The sequence below is a fragment of the Microtus ochrogaster genome, chromosome 2 (genome assembly GCF_000317375.1).
Source record: "Microtus ochrogaster isolate Prairie Vole_2 chromosome 2, MicOch1.0, whole genome shotgun sequence".
Taxonomy (NCBI): domain Eukaryota; kingdom Metazoa; phylum Chordata; class Mammalia; order Rodentia; family Cricetidae; genus Microtus; species Microtus ochrogaster.
The window spans coordinates 18,929,430-18,941,541 of NC_022010.1; the positions used below are offsets into that span (position 1 = coordinate 18,929,430).

General features: G+C 48.2%; 1 protein-coding gene across 9 annotated transcripts in view; it reads right to left on the minus strand.

The window, feature by feature from the left end:
• Rimbp2 (RIMS binding protein 2) overlaps positions 1 to 12,112 on the minus strand; it is a 191,682-nt gene that overhangs the window by 72,346 nt on the left and 107,224 nt on the right. For all 9 annotated transcript variants that reach the window (XM_013350341.2, XM_026784541.1, XM_026784544.1 and 6 more), the window contains one exon: positions 7,992 to 8,106. The gene's annotated coding sequence lies outside the window, so the exon portion shown is untranslated. The remainder of the gene's footprint in view (positions 1 to 7,991; positions 8,107 to 12,112) is intronic.

Genomic DNA, 12,112 nt, shown 5'->3' on the forward strand with positions numbered 1-12,112 from the left:
AGAGAGAGAGAGAGAGAGAGAGAGAGAGAGAGAGAGAGAGAGAGAGAGAGAATATGATTGGTTTTGAAGCTGAAATTCCCGGAGCCAGGTGAAGAGTGGGAGCTAAGACAACAGACAGACGGTGATGGGGCGGAGAACCTCGTGCATCTGCGAGCCAGCCCTAGGACAGAGGGAATAGATGAGGCGTGGACAGAGAAGGGCGCACCCACTTTCCAAACTGGCTGAGGCAGGCATGACGGATGCTGCAGGGTGCCACCTCACCCAGGTTATGCTTGTCTCCGAAATGTGCAGCAAATCACACAAGCTGCAGACAAACCCTGGAAGAGATGAACCCAGGTTCCCTCCCATCCTCTCTCACATTCCATAAAACAGCTGGTGCATTCTGGGAAGGAGGGGCATGGCTAGACTCCAAACAGACAACTCTCTGGGATGCAACCTGCTGACCTGGACAGGAACAGAGAGGAATGTACATCATCTCTAGTGGGCGCTATCTTGCCTGTCAACTGGATTTAGAATCTCCTAGGAGATAGTCTGTGGGTGTGACTTTGGGAGTATTTTCAGAAGTAATTAATTGACAAGGGAAGTCCTCATGCTGAACCTGGGCAGTGCCATCCCACGGTCTGGGGCCTTACATTGAATGAGAATGGGAAATTGAGAAATTAAGGGTGGGGGTGCTGCATGCTTGCCTAGCGTGCATGAAGTGCTGAGTTCAATTGTCTGCATTGTATAAACTGGGTATGGTGGCACACATCTGTAATCCCAACTCTCAGGAGGTAGAGGCAGGAGGATCAGAAGTTCAAGACCATCCTCAGATACATGGTAAGTTTGAGGCCAGTCTGGGCTACATGAGACCTTGTCCAAAATAGAAAAAGGAAAAAAAAATAAGAATAAAGGAGAAGCTGAACTGCATGCCAATATTCGTCAGTGTTTCCCTCTCTACTGACATGTGAGGAGGTAAGCCATTTTAGCTGCAAGCTCCTACCTCCATAGAGTTACCCACCACCTGTCATAATGGACTGTTGACCCTCAGACCATGAGCCAAAATGAACCCTTCCTCTCTTAAGTTGCTTCCCCCAGATTTTTTTTTTTAACCAAAGCAACATGAACAATTGCTAATACCGGAAGCTCATGGCCAGAGCGGGACTTTAATTCTTTCTAGTCCCCTGGGCTTATCTTCTATTCTACCCCTATAGATCCTCCACTTTATGAGTCTCCTGTGGGTCTTACCACAGTGTGAAATGTTCCTGCAGGACCACAAACTCTTCCCCACCCTCCTTCCTGCTATCTTGGGCCGTTGAGCATCTCCTCTTCTGGATGCAGAGTAGACAAACTAGTAGCCAAGAATCTTACCAAGGGGCTAGTTCTCAGTGTCTCATACACGGCATCCATGGTGGTTTAACTGAGGTGTCCCACATAGTCTCAAGCATTTGAATATTTGGTCCCCTGTTAGTGGCACTGTTTTGGAAGGCTTGGGGTGTGGCCTTTTTGGAAGAATGATGTAACCAGACATGGGCTTTGATAATATAAAGACTCTCACCATTTGGAGTTTGATTTCTCTGCTTCATGCATGGGTTCAAGATACAGCCATCAAGAACTCTTAAACCCTTTGGAACCATAAACCCAAGTCAATGCATCCTTCTGTAAGTTGCCCTGGTCATGGCATTTTATGACAGCTATAGAGAAGTAACTAATACAGTATCCACATGGTCACACTGCTGGCTGTCCCTGAGCACACACGGTGAAGGCCCCCTTGAAGGACAACCAAAAGCCCTGTTTCCCCCAAGGCAGTATCTACCCAGTGCCATGCCTGGTCCCTAGGGCCTTGTGCTACACAGCGAGAAAACCTTATTTATCAAAAGCAACACCAATTACACACCATAAGGGGGAAAAAATCACCATTTTCCAGCCTGCCTATGGCAGGATTTATTTTTTTCTTTTTTTTTAAATTTATTTATTTATTAAGGATTTCTGCCTCCTCCCCACCACCGCCTCCCATTTCCCTCCCCCTCCCCCGATCAAGTCTCTCTCCCTCATCAGCTTGAAGAGCAATCAGGGTTCCCTGACCTGTGGGAAGCCCAAGGACCGCCCACCTCCATCCAGGTTTAATAAGTTGAGCATCCAAACTGCCGGCCTGGGTCTGAAAAAGCATGGGATAAAACCGGACTTGCTGAACATGGCAGGATTTATTTTTAAAGCGATGGTATTTATAGCTGGCTGTCAACACTAACCATGGTGCTTAGGTTGCCTACAAAGGTCAAGGGCGACCTCCTGAGGAACCACGGCTGCCATAGGAGCGGCGGACATGGAGCTAGTTGAGATATCCCCTCTTCTCCTCCTCAGGGTCCTGTGCTGTGGGCTGCCCTGTTTGAGCAGAAGCATGAAGGAAACATGGCTTCCCTTGGCAGGTCTTCAAGGTAATGGCTTAGAAAACCACACTGGGGATTCTGTTATACCGTAGTGGTAACAGACTGGGAGCCATGTTTTGTTTTGTTTGTACACAAGCACATGAGTATACAGGTTCTGTGTCTGCATCTTCAGACATGGGAGGGAACACATCAGGCTGTTTGTGTTCAGTTCGCACGACTTCCTAACCCATATTTGCATCAGGTTTACTCACCACAGTGAGATAGTCACTAAAGTTCCAGAAATTAGAACCTATTTTCACCAAAACTAGGCTAGTATCTCCAAACTGGGCGGAAGAACTAGATAGGAACCTGAAGAGTCTCCCTGAGGACTGCTAGGGTGGTTCATCAGATAAGGGTATGTGCTACCAAGACTGATGACCTGGGTTCAGTCTCTGAAACCCACATGGGAGAAGGAGAGAATCAGCTCCCACCGAGTTGCCCTCTGACCTCCACAGGCTCCAATGGCACATGAGTCCATGCACATGCAAACACACATTATACAACAAAGTACATAATAAGGTATGAACATTAAAATAAATCTCTGCTCTTTCAGCCACCCTTTTGCCCGGCATTTCTCTATTCCATCGATGATGGAGGAAGGTCATTGGTTAATTAAATAAAGAAGCTGCTTGCCCTGATAGGTTAAAACATAAGGTGGGAGGAGTAAACAGAGCAGAATGCTGGGCGGAAGAGGAAGTGAGGTCAGACTCGACAGCTCTCCTCTCGGGGGCAGACGCCTCAGAGAGATACGATGCTCCACTCTTGCAGGCAGAGGCAAGAGCTCTGCTCTCTGAGGCACACGCGATGAAGCTCCGACCCAGGATGGACGTAGGCTAGAATCTCCCTGGTAAGCCACCTTGTGGGCTACAGCAGATTATTGGAGATGGGCTAGTCCAGGTGCGAGAGTTAGCCTAGAGGAGGCTGGATAGAGATGGCCAAGCAGTGATTAAATGAATACAGTGTCCGTGTAATTATTTCGGGGCATAAGCTAGCCATGCAGGCGGCTGGGGTGCTGGGGACGCAGCCCCGCAGCTCCCATTACTACACATCGATTCCCCCAACGGACCCTGAGAACCCAGGATAGCGGAACCATCACTCACAAGTATGGAAAAGCTCCTCCCAACACAATTCACATCCCACATCAGTGGTCCCCAAGCCCCAGCCCCAGGGATAGAGACCAGGAGTTGGGGAGGGGAGACAAAGTGAATCAGACTGCCTTCAAATGCCACTTGGTGTACGCTAGCCAGCTGTATGCTCCAGCACAAGGAACATGCATCGCTGGGCCTTAGTTTTTTCTTGTTCGCTTCACCAATCAATCAGGAGCCAGCAGGGAAGCAGCATCTAGTGTCTTCAGCGACATTAAATGATCATGGTTAACAGAAAAGCCAGTGTGTGAGAATCCAAAAGCACCTTAACGCTAGAGACTGGAGAGGGAGCCTGTGATGTTTCCATCCCCCAAGTCCATGCTGATTAAAAGCCTGGGGACAGTACATCACGTGGTGACACTATAATAGTAAGAAGTAGATTTGGCACCCCAAGACTCTGAGGACAAATCTAACTTCTTAGGCTCCTCACACTTCGACATGGGGGTGCTATCCTGTTGATACTGACAAGACCCTCCCTCACGTCACTTGGAAACATCTCCCTCTGTGTGTGAAGGTTTCAAGCACATTCCTAAGATGCATCCCATCACCTTACCAACCCATGAGTTTTTCTTCAGAACACCATCCCCGTGCTCCATCCCCGTGCACCACTGAGGGAGACTATGTGTTCCGCCAGCTTGCTATGACAGTGCATGAGTGATGGTCACTACCTGGTGGCATCTGGAAGTGGACACACAGTACCCTCAAAGCCACGCAGGGTACCACTGAGAAATCTTGCTGTGTAGATCCCATGCAGAAACACTGCAATGGTCCTATCCCTTTGACAAGGACACTAGGGGCCCAGCATTCTCTGACAGAAATGGTAGGTAAACACACAGTCTCTTCAAACAAGTACTATCCCCAAAGGAAAATGGACAGACAGCATCTCATGGGCTTTTAATCAGCATGGACTTGGGGGATGGGAACATCACAGGCTACCTTCTCCAGTCTCCAGCGTTAAGGTGCTTTTGGATTCTCCATGTGTGGTGGCAACCTGACCTGACCCACTCCCCCCGAGTTTTCCTGCTATGGTTAGAAAGGGAAGCCTCAAGAACCACATGCTGCCTTGGACTGTGTCCTTCCCCTAACATAATTCCCTGCCCTGGTGAGTTCTGAGGGTTTTGTTTTAGATTTTCAAGGCAAGGTTTCTCTGTGTCACTCTGGTTGTCCTGGAACTCACTTTGTAGACCAGACTGGCATTGAATTTATTAGAGATCGGCCTGCCTTTACCTACCCGAGTGCTGGGACTAAAGGCATGTGCCACCACTGCCTGGCTCTGGTGAGTTTTTATTGTCAACTTAACCATGGGTCAAGATCTAAGCAGGAGTCTCAACTGAGGGATGGCCCATCTCAGGCCCTACATAATGAGAATTGCCTTAATTGTTGATTGATATGGGAGGACCCAGCATACCACCCCTAGGCAGGTAGTCCTGGTTTGAATAAGGAAGCTAGCTGAGTACAATCCAAAAGAGCAAGCCAGTAAGCAGCATTCCTCCATGGTTCCTGCCCAGAGTTCCTGCCCAGATTTCCCCAAAAGAGACTGTGACCTGGAAGCAGAAAGTGAAATAAATCCTTTCCCCTCAAGTTTCTTTTGGTCATGGTGTTTATCACAGCTACAGAGACCAAAGTAGCACACACACACACACACAAAGAAGGGACAGTGTTGCCAAAGAGTGCCCCACAATTCAGGTGGAAAATCCACTCCTGGCTCTAGGGTTTGCCATCCTTAATAAATTTCGGCTCCTTTCTCCAAAACGGTGGAATGTATGGAATGGTTCACATCCCTGTTTACATCCAGTCTCCCTGGGTACTTGGAACCAAGGTAGACTCTGGGGGAAGTCTTGTCCTCCTCAGTAATTCTCTGCCATTTCATATATGTTTGCTTATATTATTGCTGTTGTTACTCTCTTTAGTATTCGTGTGTGTGCAGGTGTATGGGTGTATTCATTCAGGTGTATGGGTGAGGGTACATGCTTTTGTGGACGTGAGAGGGCAATCTTTGAGGATCCTCTTCTTTCACCACGTGGGTTACAAGAATCAAGCTCAAAAGCAATCTACAGATTCAATACAATGCCCATCAAAATCCCAGCAAAATTCTTCACAGACCTCGAAAGAACAGTATTCAACTTCATAAGGAAAAAAAAAAAACCCAAGATAGCCAAAACAATCCTGTACAATAAAAGAACTTCTGGAAGCATCACAATTCCTGACTTCAAACTCTACTACAGAGCTACAGTACTGAAAACAGCCTGGTATTGGCATAAGAACAGACAGGGGGACCAATGGAACCAAATAGAAGACCCGGATATCAATCCACACATCTTCAAACATCTGATCTTTGATAAAGAAGCAAAAAATATCAAATGGAAAAAAGAAAGCATATTTAACAAGTAGTGTTGGCATAACTGGATATCAACATGTAGAAGAATAAAAATAGACCTATATCTATCACCATGCACAAAACTCAAGTCCAAATGAATTAAAGACCTCAACATAAAGCCAGCCACACTGAACCTTATAGAAGAGAAAGTGGGAAATACACTTGAACACATTGGCACAGAAGACCACTTCCTAAATATAATCCCAGCAGCACAGACACGGAAAGAAACAATTAATAAATGGGACCTCCTGAAACTGAAAAGCTTCTGTAAAGCAAAGGACACGGTCAACAAGACAAAACAGCAGCCTACAGAATGGGAAAAGATCATCACTAACCCCACATCAGACAGAGGTATGATCTCCAAAATATACAAAGAACTCAAAAAATTGGTCACCAAAAGAACACATAATTTAATTTTTAAAAAATGGAGTACAGACCTAAACAGAGAACTCTCAACAGAAGAATCTAAAATGGCTGAAAGACACTTAAGGAAATGGTCAACATCCTTAGTCATCAGAGAAATGCAAACAACTCTGAGATTCCATCTGACACCTGTAAAACTGGCCTGTCTCAGTACCGCCAGCATTTGGTGTGAGATAATTCCTTGCTATTGGGTCCTGGCCTGCATGACAGGAGGTTTAGCATACTACTAGTGGATCCCTTTCCTATACCAATCAATGTGCCTCTGGCATCACCAAGTGACTCCCAGGTCTTCCAAGAATGACCAATTTAAACTGTCCCTCCTAGTCACTTCCATGCGTGAGCTCCAGATAGCCAGGATTCAAGGTTTACCCTCCATCAGCTCTACCAGACACTTTCTTTGTTACAAAAAAGAGGTGAGCCAGGGGTTGGGCAGTTTATGTCCTGAAGAGTGCCCGCTAGGTAGAGATAGAAGCTTAATGATTGACGTGGTACTCTCTCTCTCTCTCTCTTTCATCAGAGCCTTCTGAACTAGAAGCCCACAGAGAAGCCAGCTGCACAGAGGAGCCTGGGTATGTCTCCACCAAAGTGCTGTGTGGACATACATTTCTTGTGAGTCTCCAAGTGAATTAGCATTGGTTTCTAAGTGCTGCTCAATCTGAAGAGTGGCTGTGAGGGCCACACCAGAAAAAAAAGCAAATGACCAAAAGGCCAGTAGGGTTGGAGATGATCTGCCCTTTGTTTCTGACTTAGGGTTTCTATTGCTGCGTCAAAACACCGTGACCAAAAAGCAAGTTGGGGAGGAAAGGGTTTATTCAGCTTATACTTCCATATTGCTGTTCATTATCAAGTCAGGACAGGAACTTAAACATGGCAGGAACCTAGAGGCAGGAGCTGATGCAGAGGCCATGAAGGGTGCTGCTTACTGGCTTGCTCCTCATGGCTTGCTCAGCCTGCTTTCTTATAGACCCCAGGACCACCAGCCCAGGGATAGCATCACCCATAATGGGTTAGGCCCTCCCCCATCAATCCCTACTTAAGAAAATGCCTACATCTGGATCTTATGGAGGCATTTTCTCAATTGAGGTTCTCTTTCAGGTGACTCTATATCGACAAAACTAGCCAGCACAGTATCCTTCTAACATCTAGTGGTTAATATGTTTTGAACATCACAAGAGCAACAAAAACAAACAAAAAAAACTAAAAAAAATGCATTCATTGTCATTCTGCAACAACAGCATAGCCATCCGTCCATTACTTGCAGAGGGGGCTCTGCCCACATCAGGCATTTGTAGGCAGCACTCGGTTGGTCTGATCCACATCAATAGAAGGGATGGTGCTGTTCTAACCATGGCAACCTCTGAGAACAATAGGCACCTCATAGAGATTAGGAAGCTGGGCTTAGCTAAAGCATTCCCATTCCCACCTCCATGGTGCTGAGTTGTGTTTAGCAACCTCAGAGATGGAACACACAGTCGGGATGGCTTCCAGAAAACATGGTCTTCCACCAGTGACAGAGTCAATGTGGCCCCAAGAGTCCTCAGTTTTGGAGAGATTTTCTGAGCCTCTAGGAGAGTAGTCACCTTCCCCATCCCACCCCACCCCATTGCTGCCTGCAGAAGGGTCGCCATGAAGCCTTCCTACCTTCAGGACCTGTTCCAAGTTCTCCAGTTTGACTTGGAGCTGGCGTTTCTCCTGCACAGTGAATTGAGCTCTCCTCTCAGGTCACCAGGGAGAGCCAGGCATGTTCAGCCTTCACCTGTGAGCAGAAGGACAGGAGACATGGAGGCCATTAGGATCAGCCCAGAATGGGAGGGGTACCATGCTGGTCCCCTCCAGTACCTGTACAGGCTCCTCTGGAGTGGTAAAGAGCCTTTGTTTTTTTCTGGACAGACTTCCTGGGGCTGTTCATACAAGTCAGGGCCATCAGGAATCCAGAGGTGACATCCCTTCTGCCCCCTCACACCTTCACCACATCCAGAGTGATTGGTTCCAACTTGGAATAAGACCCACTCCTGGTACATGGGCAATACTCTATTCCCTAGATATAGTCACTGGCTGGGGAAGTCTTGTGACCCTTGTGTAAGACCCTGATAAAAAGGAAAAAAATCTCCTCTTAGGGGACCTTGGAAATTGAGAAGAAGGGCTAGAACTACTATGTCATTTGCCACCATAAGGGAACAACTGGTCTTGGATGAAGTCAATGAGGACACAGGGCCAAGACAAGCAGAGGGAAAAGGCTTAAGTACCTAGATCCAGCTGTACCTGAAGCTGTTTATCCTTCTATCAAAGTTACTGAGGTCAATTGGAATCATTTTCTGCCCCTGATATCATGAGAATCCTAATAGATAAGAACGTGCTAATTCTGCAAGTACTAATTCTGTCTAAAACCTTTACCCAGCCAATGATGAAATGGATGGAAATGGCATGTGTGTACACACACACACACACACATCCTTTTCTGTCTCTCTTATTGTTTCTACAAAGTAGGTCAGGGCATGCTACTGATGAGAAAGCTCCCTGAACTGAGCTTCTATTAACTCTTAGGGGAAACAACATATTCCAACCCAAAGGCAGACTTCTAGCTTCCTTCCCGAACGTTGGAACAGACTGTCGCAAAGCTCTGTTTCCCACCTCCAAAGTCCCTTGTCATCTCAGAGATCTCGTGAAGCATGAGGCTTTTCTCTGCTAGACAATTCCCCTGACTCCAGGAGAAAGGGGGCAGGCCTGTGACACTCCTGGTGGCTGCGGGGGCTGCTACTGGGGGTCATGGGGATGTCTGGTACGCTGGAGCTCATGCGAGTCATCTTGTCACCACCGGAGGCCTCTGGCAACAGTCTCGGAAGAAGATGTCATCTATTTTGGTTAAATGCTCCTCACTCTTGAACCTCAACCCCAGGGCACAGGTTGGCTGGAAACTGCCATGTCTGATGTTCCAACTTGTCAAGAGAGTAAAAGGGGGTGGGGTGAGGGAGGGGGCTCTGAGCACTCAGAAGTTGGTCTCATCTTGAGCCCAGTACAGCTTCATGAAATGTTTTTAAGCCCAGCCTCTCCCTGCTAGAAACTTCTTGGGGTTGCTATAGAAATCAAAATAAAATCCAAACTCCCCAAGAGTCGGAGCTTCTACAAGATCTCCCTCTCTTCTGCTGGTTCTGGCCTGGGCTGTCACATGCAGAGGACACCCTGGTCTCTGATTCCTAAACAAATCAAGTCCTTTCCCACCCCTGGTCCTTGGCACTTAGGGACTCCATTGCCTGTCAAGATGTACCCACCCATCCTGCACCATCCCCATCCTGGTCCAGCCCCGTTATGGAGCAGAACACCTTGGGCAGACTTCCCTGCCCACAGAAGGTAACAGAAGCCTCATCCGACCACCTGCCTCCACCCACTCCCAATTTGCCACACTCCCTTTCTCCAGGCCTTTGCAGTGTGGGTGACAATCCTGCACGGAAGCTGGTTCCTGTTGAATGTCATTGGAACTGTCCCCAGAAAGCACCCTGTGCTGCTTCAGCCTGTTCCCAGACAGCATCCTCTGTCAGACCTTGTGGGGTCAGTTATCCAAAGTTTTATACTGATGGAGACACAGCCTACTGCCCAGGTGGGGTCCAGCCCTCAGGTGGGGGTACTACCCAGCCTTATCCCTCTTGCTCTGTGTCTGAAGGCTGTAACCCCAACTTCCAGCATACTCCCACCCCATAGCTATTGACCCTGTCTTGTAAGCCCCCATTCTTCATAGTGACCCTGACTCAGTCTCCCCCACTGCTTTATCAAGGGATGGCACTCAGCTTCAACCAACAGCTAGGACTCAGAAATCCATGTGACACAAGCCCCAGTAACACTGCAGCCCAGTGACAATGACTATTTGAACCTAAAACCATGTAAGAAAGGTTCTGACAGGTCTTCTTCCAGCCACACTGAGGATACAGTCACAGAAGTATACCCTGCGACAGTGTCACAGAAGCCACTACAGGGCAGAGCAAATCAGGACTTGTATCCAGGTCCCTTCCTCATTAGTAGCCCTACCCAGGATGCTCCTCTCAAACACCCATGAACACTGCCTTAGTCGGAGACCTGACTCCAATTTCTGCTGGGTAAAGAGGGGGAGGGGCACTGAAGCTGACAGGCCAGAGAAGGGCCCTGTCAGTGGCCACTGGTTTCATTAAAGGGACATAGACCCATTACCTCTATGTGCAAGCCTTCTTAACCCTGCTGCCACCTCAGGGCCCAGTGAGTAGAAGAGGCCCAACTGGCAATAAGAGTCCAGGGCACACCAGGAACCTAGTAATTTAGCACACGGGTCCCAGCAGAGCCCGGCACATGTGGGGAGGTGAGGAGGGAGGGAAAAACAGATGTGTGTCTAAACAGAGGTGTGGGGCTCACAGTCCGCATTCCTAGGACCATACAGCACCTCTTAAAACACTCCACATTGCCGTCAGAGATGTACTTGGCCTAGAATGTTCTCCTGGGAACTGAGCCAAGGTGCATCCTGCAAGAGAGGAGTACTCAAAGCAACAAGGAATCCCAGGACAAACAATACAGGATCCAAATGGCCAAAGAACGAGGCCATGCTGCTCTCCTTTATCCCAAGCATAAAGATGACTTGAGGTCCCTGTATGCATGCAAGTATCTCTGGAATAAAATGGGAAATAAAAGCAGGGGCGGGTCATGTGCTTTCCTTTGCTTAGCTTATCAAATCCTAAACCTATGTGTCGTTCCCACAAACCTCCACAACGTTCTCAATTAAACTAATGCCAATATTTTTTATACTGGCATTCTGTAGTTGGATGTGGACTCTGCCAACAGGGTCACTGGATTTACAGATGGCGTCTCAGAAGTCCTTGGGCTATAGATTAACTGATACAACACCCGGCTTGGGGACTTGGCACCTCCAGGCTTGCGTGCTGCCCTGTCAGGCAGACAAAGCTCACTCAGCAACACTAGCCACCAGGTATCTGCTCGAACATTTCCAGTTCACAGCTGATTCGAGAGGGAGCCACAAGGTGCCTGGCAGAGAGAAGCTCACAACACTTAGCCGTAGCTCCCGGAAGCAAACAAAGCCTCCAACCTCAACCTGCTACAGGACAGCTGTCCTGCCTGGGGGCAGCTCCCAGCTCTGTCTAGCTCAGCCAAGGAATTAGTTTGTGAGATCAGTACACAGGTGACTTTGCAAAGCCTCGGGGTATCGGGGACATTTTCTGTACTGCGTCCCAGATTTCCGGGCTCGACGCTCCTCCACAAGGCTGTCCACCAGAGGGACTTTGGTGCAGTATTTAATAGTCTGGACCACATCTGGATCTCAGAATCTATCAGCTCTGCTCAAGCTTAGGAAGGATGAGGCCACACTTCTCCTCTCTTCCATAATTAATGCTGCTCTCTTCATGGGGGCTACGAAAAAACAGATTGCAACTCCATGCAAGAATGGAAAAAGGAAAGAGCGGACCCTGAAGGCTTCCCCGGAGCCGGGTTTGTATTGACAAGCCCCTGCCTACTGTGAATCAGATGTAGCATTCACTGTTGTCGTGGGACTTCCCAGCTACTCAAGGACACAAGATGCTGAGCCCACAGGCAAGCTGGTGAGCTGCTGTCTTCCGTGGAAGGCTCTAAGCCTGCAAGCTAGCTTGCTCAGAACTGGGAAGAGAACAGAGCCCAGGCAGGCTGGCAAGGGGGTGGGACAGAGCTGGGAACATCTCTGCCAGCCTGTTGTTCCTGTCTGGGCCCCGTGAGTCAGCAGGCTCCTCTGACATCCCTACAAAGCAGGAGGGAAA